The sequence below is a fragment of the Scyliorhinus torazame genome, chromosome 8 (genome assembly GCF_047496885.1).
Source record: "Scyliorhinus torazame isolate Kashiwa2021f chromosome 8, sScyTor2.1, whole genome shotgun sequence".
Classification (NCBI taxonomy): Eukaryota; Metazoa; Chordata; class Chondrichthyes; order Carcharhiniformes; family Scyliorhinidae; genus Scyliorhinus; species Scyliorhinus torazame.
Window position 1 is genome coordinate 190,736,067 of NC_092714.1, and position 17,180 is coordinate 190,753,246.

Genomic DNA, 17,180 nt, shown 5'->3' on the forward strand with positions numbered 1-17,180 from the left:
TGGGGATAGGAACAGGGAAAAGAGGGACAAAGGAGGGGTATACGGGGGAGGGGGGAAAAAGGGGGGGAAAGGGAGAGACCGGGGGCGGGAGACACAGGGAGGGAGAGACCCGGGGGGGTGGGGGGGGGGCACAGGGAAGGAGGGACAAACAAGGCTAGAAAAGGAATAGCAATAGGGCTACAAAATGTCACTACCAAGGACTCAAAACAAGGAATCGCTGCAAGCACCCACCCAGTACGGTCACTGGGCGAAGGGAGACCCCAGAGTGCAGGGGACTACCCGCATGGTGGACACACAGTAGGCGGCCATGTCGGGTACCCCCTGGACAAAGGGAAACCCCGGAGCGCAGGAACCCGACCGTATGGAGAGAGCAGTGACAGCGGCCATCCTGGACGGCCCCTTAACAAAGGGAAACCCTGGAGGGCAGGGGCGCGTCCACCAGGTAAGTATGGTTAATCACACAGGAGTGAGGGGACAGAAGCCCCCCACCAGGATAGTCACCTGGAACGTCAGGGGGCTCAACGGCCCAGTGAAAAGATCCAAAATCCTCACCCACCTTAGAAATATGAGGGCCGACTTAGTCTTCCTCCAAGAGACACACCTGCGAGAGCAGGACCGACTGCGGGTAAGAAAGGGCTGGGTGGCAAACCTACCATTCCTGCTATGGGATGAGGGCCAGGGGGGGTGGCAATACTGATCAGCAAGAGGACGATGTTTAGGGCGACAAAGATGGTTACGGACCCAGGGGGACGGTACGTCACGGTCAGCGGGGCCCTGGATGGGGCACCGGTAGTACTAGTTAACGTGTACGCATCCAACTGGGATGACACAAGCTTCATCAAGAAGACCATGGCTGAAATCCCTGACATAGCGACGCACCAACTAATCATGGGGGGGGACTTCAATTGTGTACAGGATCCAATGACAGACAGATCAAACCCCAAAACGGGGGAAACCTCAAGCATGACAAGGGAACTCAGTCACTTTATGGAACAGGTGGGAGCGGTGGACCCCTGGAGGTTTGCCCACCCAGGGGAGAAGGAGTTCTCCTTCTTCTCCCAGTAAACAATGTATACACCAGAATTGACTTCTTTGTGGTGGGGAAAACGGTGAAAGGAGTTGAAGATCTCTATCGCATGGTCACCCGCAGTGGTGAGTAGAAGAGCTATCTTCCGCTCATCGGTCGTGCCATTGAGGTCGGATGCTTCCATGTATAGTAGAAATTTCTGCTTGAATGATCGCCAGTTGGCACTAAGATTGCCAGTGGTCCTGAGCTGATGAGGAGCCTGAATCTTGTCCATTGTGCCTGTATTCAGTTGCTGGTTGTCACAGATCTTGCTGAATTGAACTAAATAGATTGAACAGTCACTCCTGGTATCATGTTGTGTTATGTTGCTTCAGATAACACAGGCTGCTACGTGATGCAGTCTTAACTAAAGGATGCTCCAAACTCTGAAATGAGTTCAACGTGTTTATTGAACTATTAACACAGTTCTCAAATGAGTTCGACTCTCTGCTAATCTAACTGTAGTAACTCAGTCCAACTGTACCAGCTTGCTCTAAGCCATGTGCTGGGGTGTGATGCTGCTGATCAACCCTGTCTAACTCTCTAGATGTCTGTCTGTGGAAAGAGGCAGGCTGTGAGTGCCTCATCCCTTTTATAGTGTTTATGTCATGCCCCCTTGTAGTGATGCCACCTATGAGTGTCCTGACGGCCCATTGGTTGGGTCCTATTCTGAGTGTTCATTGGTTGCATGTTTGCATTTCATGGCAGGGTGGGGATTCTGAAGAGAAGCACTGCACAGGGTCAACTCCACCTCCACATACGCAAGGCTAAGCCAAATGCAGCTGAAAGTGGTACACAGAGCTCACTTAACTAGAACCTGAATGGGCAGGTTCTTCCCGAGGTGAAGGACAAATTTTAACGGTGCCAAGGAGGCGCAGCCAACCACGGCCACATGTTCTGGTCTTGCCCCAGACTAGTCGGGTACTGGACAGCCTTCTTTGAGGCGATGTCTAAGGTGGTGGGAATGAGGGTGGAGCCATGCCTGAGAGTGACAGTCTTCGGGGTTTCAGAACAGCCTGATCTCTTTACGGGGAGAAGGGCCGACGCTCTTGCCTTTGCCCCCCTAATGGCCCGCCAGTGATCCTGCTTGGCTGGCCATCACCCAAAGCTGCGAACTGGCTGTCTGACCTGTTGGAATTTCTCTCAATAGAGAAAATTAAATTCAGCTCCGGGGGTCGGAAGAGGGCTTCCACAAAATGTGGGAGCCATTCACTCATCTGTTCCAAGACCTGTTTGTTCGCCAGCAGCCAATAAACCAGAGGGAAGGAGGGGGGGAGCAACTGAAGAACCATAGATACAAATGAAAAGAAAGGGGGGGGGGAGAGGAGGGGGGGGGGAGAGATGGGGGGGGGGTTAACAAAGAGGCATGGAGCCCAACCATGCCCAACACATAACAATATACACAGCACCATGGCACCCCAACAGGAATAGGTTGGAGGACCCGATGAATGAAGAAGGCATGCCAGACGGCAGAAGATGGAGGGGGATCAGGAGGAAAGGATGGAGGGGGGAGCAGGAGATCTAACTAAAACTAAGCACCTGTTGAAAAACAAGCAATTGTAACTGATGTGTATAGCGAAAGATAACCGGTGCATGTATTTTCTGTGAATGTTCACGCTCATCTTTGCTCTGTATAATAAGAAATATCCTTAATAAAAACATTTTTAAAAATGCAGACCATTGTAAATACTTGTGAATAAATCTATCTTATGTTTACCATCGGGGCCTCCTCTGCGTCATTATCGTAACCTAGGCGTTGGTAGCATAACATGACAGCAGTAGTAGTTTTAGCCATGAAAAGGTATTAGGTAGGAAGGAGCCTGTAAAATGAAGGTTGCTTGGATACTTGGCATTTGTTAGCCTAGGCCCTGGACAAAAGACAAGGCAGAAAAATGTGTCCAGACTAGCCCACAGTGGATGTGAGCCCTGTGATTAGAGGTATCTAGGTGTGAGTCACTAGAATGCTAACTAAGGACAGGAGATTACAACACTTAGCACTTATTATAAAAGTAACTGAAGGTAATGAGATGGAATGCCAAGGCATGCAGCAGAACGGGGCAGTTAATCTCAAACACTGTGCATTTATTGTGTTAGAATGTGAGCCCATGTGACCAAAAACACACCCTCAATCATGTGAGGACAGGAACTTTATGTATAAAAGACAACGCAATAACTCTGGGATTGGAGTTCTGATTTAGGTTTGACTGAGGCTCAATCGTAAACCGAGTCTCCGAGGTCTTGATTTTGGCGCAGTCAGCACTATACTCCCCTCAGGACCTGGGGACGGCACTGCAAGACGGGTGAGTACATTTAAATTTATCACCTTTGGATAGGGCAGTTAGCCTGACCGGACTGATGTGGGCGAGTGTGAAAGGACCAAACTGGAGAACTCAGGATGGTCTAAGTGACGTCAAAGGATCGGTACGGCGCTGGTAGAGTCTGAAACCGCACAGGGAGATCACAACCCAAGGTTAGGACCATGTTAATCAGATTCTCAAGGGAGGTCAGAACATGTCTGATTAATCACCACCCCCACTGTATACCCCACCCACCGACTCCCTGTGTACCTCGACAGTCCAGTGAATTACCTGCAGTTGCTATTACGGTAAGTGCTAAGGGTTATAGATCTCCTATCTCTTACTTACCATTCTAGTGACTGACACCTGTAAACCTCTAATCACTGTGGACTAGTTTTTGTGTTGTGTTCTTTGCCCTAGGCTAACAAATGTTAAGTATCCCAGCAACCTTTTCTTTACTTGCTCCTACCTCATAATTCTTCATGGCGAAAAGTACTACTGCTGTTATTCGATGCTACCAAACACCTAGTTACCTTTGCTCACAAATGAAAGACACCTTATACACTCCAACAATACATTCCAACGGTACACTCCAGCAGTAGTTATAGCCAAGGCGTGATGATGAATGAAACAATGATCTCTGCGTTGTGACAAATAGATGTCTGGAATAGAGACATTTCTATTTCAGTTAATTGTCTTATAAAAGGCGAGCAAATGATAAGATTGCACAACCATGGCTAATTGTTCTCCTGGATTTGTTTGCGATCATTGAGAGGGGTCCAAGAAAATTTCTCCAGATTATTTTCATTAATTGGCCAGGGCATTTTTTCTGCCTTTTTAACATAAATGTTCAAGCATCGCAGGCTGTGCCAGTGTTTATTGTCCATTCCTAATTGCCCTTGAGGGGCAGTTAAGTATCAACCCTATTGCTGTGGATCTTGTCGCATATAGGCCAGACCAGGTAAGGATGGCAGATTTCCTCCTCGAAAGGACATTAGTGAAACAGGTGGGTTTTACGACAATCGACAATGGTTTCATGGTCATCACTAGGCTTTTTAAAATTCCAGATTTTTATTGAATTCAAATTTCACCATCTGCAGTGGCAGGATTTGAACCTGTGACCCCTAGTCCAGTGACAATACCACTACAACATTGCCTCCCCCTCACCCAGGAGATGTCATGCCTTCTGTCGGAGGAGGTTCTTTACTTTACTTTGCACATTCTGACCTTGTGAGGGACTTGATAGCATTTTCCTACCTCTCAATTTTGAATGTTCTGATGCAAATTCCCATGGGTGCTGATATTTGATCCTCTTATATCTTATTAAAGAAACACAACACCACAATTGGTTGTCAAGCACTTGATCCAGTTGCTAAAAAGCACCCACAAAGGAACTTCACACCCCAGTGCTTTCCTAGCCTCATCCAACACATTGTGGTTCTGGATTGAGGCATGACTCTCTGTCCCCTCCACCATCCCTTTCCCTGGGAAAGAAGGAAAATCAACAGTTAAGTAAAAGCAAAATACTGTGTATACTGGAAATCTGAAGTAAAAATATGCTTGAAAAACTCAGCAGATCTGGCAGTATCTATGGAGAGAAACAGAGGTAACATTCCGGCAGTCAAGATGTGTCAGGCCAATATCCCTCACCTTCTAACAATTGCTACCAGTGTTGTGGGACCTGCCCTCCAGACATCCTCCTGCATAGTCAAGGAGGAAATCAGACCTTAATAAAGTTAGAACTGCTCCTTTGACTGAAATTAAAAATTTGTGTCCCCGGTTGAATCAGGGTGGAAAATAAATACATATCTGTGTCACCGGGACTACTCTGTAAAAATTATAATTTTCATTTTTGTTTAATGGACAAGACTCAATGATGAGCAATCATACATTGCAGAGGAATTTCTAATCTTCCAAAATGAGCCAGGAGCTCATTATTTTAAAAAATGCTAAAACTTGTGACTACTCACAATCAAATCCAGAGAATTACATCAGCTGTTTCGGCATTTCTAAGGGAAAATTTCAGCCTGGAGACAATGGCCAGGAATCTCCGTTGACAGGAGCTATCAATCATAAAAATAATGTTTATAAACATTGCAGTCAGGATTAATACAGGGGACTTCAGATGCATTCAAGCATGAAGGGAAAGCTAAATAAACAAACCTCCTGCCTGCTGTGCTTAAACCATTAAGCTGTAAATCAACAGCAAGTTAAAGGTACTGCACTGTGTAATTGAATGAATGCTTAGCTTTTCAAAGGATCTCTGGGGAATTTGAAACCTTTTACGGTGGCACGGTAGCACAGTGGTTAGCACAGTTGCTTCACACCTCCAGCTTCGATTCCCGGCTTGGGTCACTGTCTGTGCGGAGTCTGCATGTTCTCCCCATGTGTGCGTGGGTTTCTTCCGGGTGCTCCTGTTTTCTCTCGCAGTCCAAGATGTGCAGGTTAGGTGGATTGGCCATGCTAAATTGCCCTTAGTGCCCAAAAAAACGTTAATTGGGATTACTGGCTTAAGGGGATGTGGTGGAAGTGGTGTGGGCTTGAGTGGGTTGCTCGTTCCATGGGCCAGTGCAGACTCAATAGGCCGAATGGCCTCCTTCTGCACTGTAAATTCTATGATCTATGATCTACCTATTGTGGGCTTTCTAGGAAGGCTCTACACTCCAAAAAGCAGCAGTTTCAAAAGAATAGGACTGACAGAGCAAATGTGAGGAAAGGGAAAATGTTCCTGGCTTGATTCTTCACTGAACTGCTCGGTCTGCTCATCAACTGTCAGGCAGAGCAGTTCTTAGTGAGACCACTTCAGAGTTTAAACAGGTCAGAAAATAGCGATAATAACAATAATAACCTTTATTGTCACAAGTATGAAGTTACTGTGAAAAGCCCCTCATCGCCACATTCCGGCGCCTGTTGGGTAAGCTGGTATGGGAATTGAACCCACACTGCTGGCCTTGTTCTGCATCACAAACAAGCTCTCTAGCCCACTGAGCTAAACCAGAAAAGGATGACGATTTTGAACAGAGGGCTGCCTGAGATCACCATGCTAAGAGTGATCTTCAGGTTGCCCAGGGATGGAAAGGGCAGTCCAGGCATGAGGCCCCATCCCAGGGTGGCGTCTCAGGATCAACTCCTTACTTATAGCCCCAGCAAACCCAACCCCCCAGGACCTTTGTGGGTCCTGGCAGGGCAGAGCGACACATGAGTCATGGGCTGATTTCCCCCCCCCCCCACCCTCGAGGTCCACCATGCCAGACTAGGAAGTCATTGCCAGGGCTCAGTTCCAGGGGGCAGTGCACCATAAGCAATGCCAGGGCTGGAGATTGAAGGGTGGGACTGAAGTGGAAGCCTGGGGGGAGGGGGCTGGCGGTTGAAAGGGTCTTGTGGGAGAGAGGGGGTTAGGTCACCCTCATGTGTGCGTGGTGCGGGGGGGGGGGGGGGCTGACAATTATTCCTGTGGTGGCGGGGGGGAGGGGGGACACTGGGATCGGAACGCCCAGTCAAAATGGCAGCTGTCACCCGCAACTGCATGGAAACCGGCGTTTTCGGTGCTGGGCATATTTTTGCATCGCTAAGCCATGGGAATCCCACCCCAGCAATGCTTCTAGCACCAGCGGGACACAGTCCGATCCTCCCCTAGCGGGTGCACTCAGAACCTGGAACAAGAATCTGTCCCAGCTAGCCATGATCAATGGCAGTTATTTGTGACGCCTAATATCTGAAGGTAGTGTTAATGGTCTGAACATTACCTGCTGCCAATTTTAATGGGTGGGATTCTCTGTCCCACCACACCAGTTTTCTGGTATTGCGCCCCCTCGTCGGCGGCGGGATTCTCCATCCCGCCAGCCAGCCACTGGGGTTTCCCATTGTGGGTAGCCCCATGCCATTGGGAAATCCCCGGGGGTGGATGCGCTGCCGGCGTAACAGAGAATTCCGACATCGGAGAATCCAGCCCAATGGCTTTCAACCATTGGGCTTGTTTAGTCAACACGAAACTAGCGTCACGTGACTGAGATGTGTGCTGTCTGAATTCCTTTAAGTAATAGCTGTTGGAAGTTATCTCAGTTCTTCATTTAAGAGAATAGCAAATCTAGACATCAGCCTGCCCTGCCAACCATCTCATCATCAAACAAATAGCAACAGAAAGAATTCTGTCCAGGCACAATTGCCTGGCCCTCATCTACATTGTTAACCACTGGAACAATGGACCTAGTGCCTTCAAACACAATTCAACTCTACATGCCTTCTCTTCTTATGGAAGACTTGCTTCTGGAAAGATGGATCAACCTGCGACAGATAGCCATCTACCCTCAGAAGAAACCCTCCATTAGACGGTTAATTCTGGACCTCCCAATCTTTTCTCAAATTAAAGCAATAGTAACACTGGCAGCATTTGATTTGATTCAGACAACACAGATCTTTAACGTTCTTAACACATTTTGCTACTTTGCTTTCAGACCACGCTGACCTTTATTCTGCTATTCACACCTGCTCTGGGCCAATCTTTACTTTCTTTAAATATTGCCAGTACCATTCCCTTTGCCTTTGGTCTATTGCATCTTTGTCATTTAATCTCCCCCACCCTCTCACATATCCCCGGCCTTCCCTATTACTCCACCTCCCCAAATTGTCAGCAGCATAAAACTCGTGCATTTCTACCTCTCTTCAGTTCTAAAGGTGACTCTTACAGACTCAACGTTAACTCGGTTGCTCTCTCACAGATGCTCCCAGGCCTGCTGAGATTTTCCAGCACCTTCCATTTTTATTTCAGGTCTCTAGCAACTGCAATATTTTGTTTTTATATGATTAGTAATTATGTTAACACTTAACCTTGTTTTTGGAACCTCATTTAGGAATATTAAGATGGGAGCCATCATCAGCAAAAAAGGAGAAAGATCGAAGCAAGATAATAATGAATTTAAGAAGAAGAAGCAGGTGTCCCACAGGAGTAAATTCCAAGGTGCATTCAAATTATTAACATTTGGGGGGCTCATGGCAAAATTGTGAGAACTGTTTCACAGACCAGTCAAGCAACCGCCTGACATAGTCTTGCTGATGGAATCATACCTCAAGGATAATGTGCCGGGCACCACAATTACCGTCCATGGGTATATCCTGTCCCACCAGCAGGACAGACCCAACCAAGATGGCGGCACAGTGATATACTGTCGAGAGGGAGTTCCCTGGGAGTTCTCAACATCAACTCTGGAGTCCAGGAAGTCTCCTGGCATCAGGTCAAACATGGACAAGAAAACCTCCTGCTAACTATCACTTCTATCTATCCCTCTCAGCTGATGAATCAGTACTCTTCCACTTGGAGGAAGCACTGAGGGTGGCAAGGACGCAAAATGTACTTTGGGTGGGGAACTTCAATGTCCATCACCACGAGTGGGTCTGTAGTAACACCACAGAATGAGCTGGTTGAGTCCTAAAGGACAAAACTGTTAGATTGAATTTGTAGCAGGTGGTGAGGGAACCAACAAGAGGGGGAAACATGTTTGACCTCATCCTCACCAACCTGCCTGCCACAGATGCATCTGTCCATGACAGTATCATTAGGAATGTCCACTGCACAGTTCTGGTGGAGACAAAGCCCTGCCTACACATTGAGGATACCCTCCATCTTGTTTTGTGTCCCCACCAAATTGCTAAATAGGAAAGACTTCGATCATATCTAGTAACTCAATACTGGGCATCCATGAAGCACTGTTGGCCACCAGCAGCAGCAGAATCGTACTCAACCACAATCTGTAACCTCATAGCCCAGCATATCGCCCACTCCACCATTACCACCAAGCCATGGTTCAATGGAGAATGCAGGAGAGCACGCCAGGAGCAGCACCAAACATACCTAAAAATGAGGTGTCGAACTGGTGAAGCTAGAACACAAGACTACTTGTGTGCTAAAGTGCAAAAGCAGCAAGTAACAGGCAGAGCTAAGCAATCCCACAACCAGTGGATCAGATCAAAGCGCTACAGTCCTGCCAATTCAAGCGTGAATGGTGATGGACAATTAAATAGCTCACTGGAGGAGGAGGCTCCACAAATATACCAATCCTCAATGGGCGGTGAGCACATCAATGCAAAAAATAAAGCTATAGCATTCATTAGAATCCCTACAGTACAGAAAGAGGCCATTCAGTCCATTGGGTCTCTCTGAAAGAGCACCCTACTTAGACCCATGCCCCTACTCTGTGCCCGTAACTCCAGCTAACCTTTAGGACACTAAGGGACAAATTTGTATGGTCAATCTATCTAACCTGCACATCTTTATAAGGAATTATAGGCCAGTTAGTCTCACTTTGGTCATAGGTAAATTATTGGAAAGGGTCCTGAGGGATAGGATTTATGATCATTTGGAAAGATACAGCTTAATCCAGGATAGTCAGCACGGATTTGTGAGGGGTAAGTCTTGCCTCACAAGTTTGATTGTATTCTTTGAGGAGGTAACTAAGTAGATAGATGAAGGTAGAGCAGTTGATGTCGTATACATGGATTTTAGTAAGGCATTTGATATGGTGCCCCATAGTCGGCTCATGCAGAAAGTAAGGAGGCATGGCACAGAGGGAAATTTGGCCGATTGGATCAGTAACTGGCTATCACATAGAAGTCAGAGGGTGGTGGTAGATGGTAAATTTTCATCCTGGAGCCCAGTCACCAGCGGTGTACCACAGGGATCATTGCTGGGTCCTCTGCTATTTGTGATTTTTATCAATGACTTGGATGTTGTAGCTGTACTGGAATAGCTTGGCGTGGAGCGCAACACATTCTGGAGCACAAATCTCCAGCACTATTGCTGGAATATTATAAGCACCTTTGCAATATCCAGTGCCTTTAACCATCTCTAGATATCACATGGAGTGAATCGGATTGGCTGAAAACTGGCATCTGTGTTGCCGGGAACCTAAGGAAAAGACCAAGATGAATTATCCATTCATCTCTTCTGACTGAAGATTTTTTTGAATTGTTTTAGCGCAGCACGGTGACACAGTGGTCAGCACTGCTGCCTCACAGCACCAGGACGTGGGTTCAAGTCTGACCTTAGGTGTCTGTGGAGTTTGCACTTTCTCCCTGTGTCTGCGTGGGTTTCTTCCAGGTGGTCCTATTTCCTCCCACAGTCCAAAGATAGAACTGTACAACACAGTACAGCACATTACAGGCCCTTCGGCCCATGATGTTGTGCTGAATTAGTCTGAAACTAAGATCAAATCAACCTACTCCCAATCATTCTAGTGCACTCCATATGCCTATCCAATAACCGCTTGAAAGTTCCTGAAGTGTCTGATTCCACTACCATATCTGGGAGTGCGTTCCACGCCCCAACCACTCTCTGAGTAAAGAACCTACCTTTACATCCCTCCTATATCTTCCACCATGAACCTTATAGTTATGCCCCCTTGAAACAGCTACATCCACCCGAGGAAAAAGTCACTGAACGTCCACTCTATCTATCCCTCTCATCATCTTATACACCTCAATTAAGTCGCCTCTCATCCTCCTCCGCTCCAAAGAGAAAAGCCTTAGCTCCCTCAACCTTTCCTCACAAGACCTATCCTTCAATCTCGGCAGCATCCTGGTAAATCTCCTTTGCACCCTTTCTAATGGTTCCTCCTTCATATAATGAGGTGACCAGAACTGCACACAATACTCCAAATGTGGTCTAACCAAGGTCTTGTACAGTTGCAGCATAATCTCATGGCTCTTAAACTCAATCCCCCTGTTAATAAATGCTAACACACTATAAGCTTTCTTCAAGGCTCTATCCACTTGGGTGGCAACTTTCAGAGATCCATGGACATGAACTCCGAGATCTCTCTGCTCATCCACATTCTCCAGAACCCTGCCGTTAACCCTGTAATCCGCATTCAAATTTGTCCTACCAAAATGAATCACCTCACACTTATCAGGGTTAAACTCCATCTGCCACTTTTCAGCCCAGCTCTGCATCCTATCAATGTCTCTTTGCAGCCTACAACAGCCCTCCACATTATCCACTACTCCATCAATCTTGGTGTCATCAGCAAATTCCCCACAATGGGGAAAATTGCCCATGTATAGCCTGTACAAAAAAAGCAGGACAAATCCAACCCAACCAATTACCGCTCTATCAGTCCACTCTCGATCAAGGCAGCATTTGATCGAGTGTGGCAAAAAGGAGTTCTAGCAAAACTAAAGTCAATGGGGATCAGGGGGAGCTCTCCATTGGTTGGAGTGATACCAGGCACAAAGGAAGGTGGTTGTGATTGTTGGAGATAAGGCATCTCAGTTCCAGGACATCACTGCAGGAGTTTCTCAGAGTGGCATCCTAGATCCAAACATCTTTACTTCTTTGATGACAGGCCTTCCATCCATCATCAGGTCAGAAGTGGGGATGTTCGCTGATGATTGTTCAATATCCAGTACCATACCTGACTCCTCCGATACTGACGCAGTCCACGTCCAAATGTAACAAGGCCTGGATAATATCGAGGGTTGCAATCACAAGTGGCAAATAACATTTATGCCACACAAGTGCCAGGCAGTGACCACCTCCAACAAGAGACGGCCTAATCATTGCCCCTAAACATTCAATGGCATTACCGTCACTGAATCTCCCACCATCAGCATTCTGGGGGTCACCATTGATCAGAAACTATACTGGACTAGCCATATAAATACTGTATATAAGAGTAGGTCAGAGGCTAGCAATCCTGTGATGAGTAACTCATCTCCTGACTTTCCAAATCTGCCCACAATCTATAAGATACAAGTCAGAAGTGTGATGAGATACTCTCCACTCGCCTGGATGAATGCAGCTCCAACAACACTCGAAGTTTGATACCATCTAGGACAAAGCAACACGCTTGACTGGCATCTCTTCCATAAATAATCACTCCCTCCACCAGTGACAAATAGTAGCAGCAGTGTGTAGCATCCACAGGATGCACTGCATGAACTCACCAAGGCTCCTTAAGCAGTACCTTCCAAATCCATGACCACCAATATCTGAGACAAGGGCAGCAGATACTTTGGATACCATCACCTGGAAGTTCCTCTCCAAGCTAACTCACCACCCTGACTTAGAAATATGTCACCGTTTTTCACTGTTGCTTGGGTCAAAATCATGGAACACCCTCCCTGCCAGCACTTTGGGTGTACCTACACCACATGGGCTGCAGGGGTTTAAGAAGGCAGCTCACGAACTGTCTTTTCAAGGGCAATTAGGGATGAGCAATGAATGCTGGCCTAGCCAAGGAAATTGCATTAATTTTAACATAACTATTTCTGATTGTTGTTCAGGAGGAGATGCTCATTCAGCTGGAAGGAATTTTTCAGAAGGTTTTGAATCAGGAGGCTGCGACGCAGGAGGTTTTGGTGGAGGAGGTTTTGATGCAGGAGGTTTTGATGCAGGAGGCTGCGATGCAGGAGGCTGCGATGCAGGGGGCTGCGACTAGCTACTGTTGGTGACCATGGCCAATAGACTTTGAAGGATTCTAACTGCTCTGAAACATAACAGCTGAAGGGACCTCACGCTCATTTAACTTTCAGACCGACAATTCACAGATTTACCCACAATACCTGAATGATACAGAAGAACCCCAGTCTGTGTTGTAAACAGGGTGGAAGCACGTACTGGGACTGGTTTAAACACTCAAATCCTGAAAACCTGCATCCATTCTGGACAGCATCAAGTCAGGAGTACTAATAGAAAATTACTGGTTCACTCTCAGCTGACAAAAGCTTGTTAACAGCTTGATAAAGATTAGTGTTTGTACCGCACCTTCCACAGTCCAACCCAAACGCTTTACACCCAATGAAATACATGTAGTGTCTCAAATTTGGCTATCCAAAAACCAGCAGTGTCCGAAAACTAGATATTTTTGAAATTCTCATGCATTCATTCTATTTCTATAATATGTTTAAAATAACTTGCTGGCTTGTTAGGCTGGGTGCTGCATTAGTGTGGTGTTGTGTAGACTAGTTATTGGCTTCGCACACCTGTCCTTGTGGTACAAGTGACCCTTGATCCCACCCAGTCTGATCCACGACCTGGCCTTAACTCCCAACCCAAAAACCGGCAAGATCCAAATTCCAGCACAGACTCGGTACCAAAGTTGCTATTTTTGAGACAGTGCAGCCATATTTATGAAATCGCTTTGCCTTTAGGGAATGGTGTCCTGAATGAGAAAATGGATGATCTACACCAAAAAATTAACATGAACAACAAAGTTACTTGTGCAAGTGTGGTTCTGAGCTACCAGTGGATCAACATTTGACCTCCCCCTCCATTGACCTCTCAGTCATTGGCCTCACACAGAGTTCAAGCAAAGCTCAGAATATGTTCAAAGGGCATTATCTCACCGTTCCTCTGGAGTACCATTAAATATTCTGGTCTAAACATTGATTTTAATAACACAAGGCTCTAGTTCTTTTGTCCATTTATTTTAATTGCACGGTTTCTCCCAGTCGAATAGCTGGCAAAGGGATGTCAGCTGAGATTTTTGAATAGTCACCCACTTATTGTCACAATTTCAAAGCTTTTTTTCTCTTTGGATATTCTTCCTGGCCAGGCAATAAAGTCAATTAATGACAGACAATTTTACATGTTTGCCGCTGGGAGATCTCAGTCGCTCGTGTTTGTCAGTAACATTAAACTGTCTTAATGTTAAGACATCCTGATATTTAACGAAGATCATCAGTGTCAGCTGAGGCAGTTATCAGAACTATACAGTCAGTTCCCCTCAATTTAAAAAAAATTTCAATTCATATTATCTGTTCAGCCACTTTGATTAATCCAAAAATTACTTTGAATTAATAAGTGTTTCATAGAATTCCTACAGTGCAGAAGGAGGCCATTCAGCCCATCAAGTCTGCACCAACCTACCTTAGCTAGGCCCACTCCCCTGCTTGATTCCCATAACCCCTTCTAGCCTTTGGACATTAAGGGCAGGATTCTCCGGGCACCGGGCAAGCGCCAGAAATTCCCGCCCGAGGTCAATGAACCTTTACATGGTCCCAGTCCCGTCCATAGCGATCTTACGGCGGGCGGGCGAAAGAATCCAGCACCTAAGGGGCAAAATTAGCATGGCCAATCCACTTAATCTGTACATCTTTGGACCTGGGGAGGAAACTGGAGCACCCGGAGTAAACCCACGCAGACATAAGAGAATGTGAAAACGTGCACAGACAGTCACCCAAGGGTAGAATTGAACCCGAGTCCCTGGTGTTGTGAGACAGCAGTGCTAACTAATGTGCCACCATGCCGGCCACATATTCTGTCTGGTGTTAGTTTTTGGCATCATTCGCATTGAGTTTATGGAATTGTTCCCCCTTGATTTATAACTTAGAAGTTCATGTGTAGCATTTAGAAAGCAATTATGTTGAATCGTATGATATTCTCTGCCTCCTAAAACTTGAACCCATTTCTTTTAAGCTGGTTACTGCCTCTATTAAGATATTAGAGAGATGTATGAAGTGCATTAACAGTTACAGTTATTGGATATTGTGAACTTAACTCCCTGGAGAGGAAACCCACAAGATCACATGGAACATTTTATATCCAGCTCGATATTACCCTCCACTGACTGCAATGGGGAATGAAATTCAGCAAGTGTAAAACCAACATTGTGAGCAATCTCTTAAGTATGTATCCCAAAGGGCAAGTTAGGCTAAACTGTGCAATTGGAATGGTATCCTTGTACTCTTTCTTTTTCCACTTACTCCACATCTAACACTCTTTTACTCTGGCGTTCACACTTTAGCTCTGGAATATCTTTAATTATTTTAACAGAATTAAACCCATTATTTATTATCTGTTTTGACATCTATTATATCTAAATAGTCTTTGATTTATACACATGTTGTTGGTATTTTTTCTGGAAACTGAATAAAATTACTATTTTGTATGGTATTTTTCCTTTTCTGCAGCCAAGTATTTCTGGTCAAGGCGATTTGAAAGTAACTGAGTGTTGGTGCAGAGTAAAATTCTCTCCACTGAATTCTAGAAACTAGCACTGAGCTCAGCTCACATTCCTGAGTTTGAAAAGGGGCTAATTTTGGGATTGGCTGCCCCAGTTGGTCAATAGTGATTGCAGGGAGCTTACTTCAACAAAGCATAGAAATCACAGACTGTGTAAGAAAGTGGCTAAATGCATCTGGCTAAGAGCGGACTTTGGAATTCTGACTTTGGCTAGATAGATACAAGCTCATGTATGCTGCAGCCTGGCAGAACATTTCCATTTTCCTTATTTGTTAATGTGAACTTGTGTCTTTGAGCTGGCTGATGTTTGTGTTTAGATTTGCTTGTATGTGTAATGTACAGTAGCTGGTTTGTGTTATTGTGGATTAATTAATTGCTAAAAACATAAGAGCATATGAAATAGGAGCAGGTGAACATAACAAGACCCATTGAGCCTGTACTGCCATTCAAGATGACCATGAATTCGATTGCTTTTCTGTGTTACGCTGTGTCTCTATCCTGCGAACACTTTGTGTCTCCTCCCCCTGCCTAATTAGTTTAAACTCCTCCCAATGGCACTAGTAAACCTACCCGCAAGGATTTCAGTCCCGTTCTGGTTCAGACGTAGACTGTCCTCATTGTTCAAGTCCCATCTTCCCCAGAAACAGACCCAGTGATTCAGGAATTTAAAACCCTCCCTCCTGCACCAATTTGTAACCCACACATTCATCTGTGCTATTCTCCTATTTCTGTACTCGTTAGCACATGGCACTGGAGGTAATCCCGAGATTACAACTCGAGAGGTCCTGCTTTTTAATCTCCTGCCTAACTCCCTGAATTCTTGATGCAAGACTTCATCCCTCTTTCTACCTATATCATTGATACCAACAAGTACCATGACCTCTGTCTTATCACTTTCCCCCTTCAGGATGCCCTGCAGCCGTTCCGTGTCAACCCCGATCCTCGCACCGGGGAGGCAACACACCACCCTGGAGTCACATTGACAGCCACAGTAGTACCTATCTGTTGCCCTGACAATAGAATCCCCAAATACTATTGATCTTCCTCCCCACCTGTACAGACAGGTTATTTATGATGCCAGATGTTTGGCTCTGTCTGCACTCTCTAGAGGAACTAATGCTTTCATCAGCCTCCAAATGGAATACCGATTTCCGAACTGGACCCCACGGGACTCCTGAAGTCCCTGCCTGGGAGTTTCTCTTTGACTGCCTGGTGGTCACCCATTCCCTTCTTTCAGCTGCGGTGTGACCACCTCCATGAATGTGCCATCCACGAAGCTCTCTAACTCGCAGGTGCTCTGCAGTGTCTCCAGCTGTCATTCTAGCTCTGAAATCTGATCTTCCAGGAGCTCCAGCTGGACACACTTCCTGCTCACATACAGGTCCTGGGCACTGGAAATGTGCCCAGTTTCCCACAGAGAGCAGGGGGAGCTTACCGAGATTTTAAGCTCTCCTGCCATGACTAAACTGTTTAAATTTAAAACTTTAGAACATTAAAAAAAATAGAAGTAAAATAAGTCCCTATCCTTGCTTAAGCAATGACTTATAAGTTAATATAGTTTGAAAATACGCACCAGGGTTAACTCACTAGTCAGCTGCTCCTGTTGGCCCCATGTCACTTTCTGAATTGTGGTGTCATCTTGGAATGCCGCCATCTGTCCCCGTACAACAGCAATTTACCCTGCCTCCGTTGCCTCTTCAGGATTTCTTTGTCTTGACTGTATAAACAGTTCACAATTGCATTAACTCTTGATTCTCAGACGTTATTAAAAAGACATCAAACTTTTGGTTTATCTCTGGAGACTGCTTTCCCACTTTAGCTCTGGTTCCTGCAACTGTCTCTTTCACTCATAACACTTTAT

The 17,180-nt window shown here is 45.9% G+C and overlaps 1 long non-coding RNA gene across 1 annotated transcript; it reads left to right on the top strand.

Annotated features, from left to right (window-relative positions):
• The first annotated feature begins 3,193 nt into the window (after nucleotides 1–3,193).
• Nucleotides 3,194–15,250, top strand: LOC140428308 (uncharacterized). The gene is made up of 3 exons (XR_011948748.1): nucleotides 3,194–3,366; nucleotides 8,214–8,320; nucleotides 12,640–15,250. It is a non-coding gene; the product is annotated as an uncharacterized lncRNA (long non-coding RNA).
• Nucleotides 15,251–17,180: the final 1,930 nt, after the last annotated feature.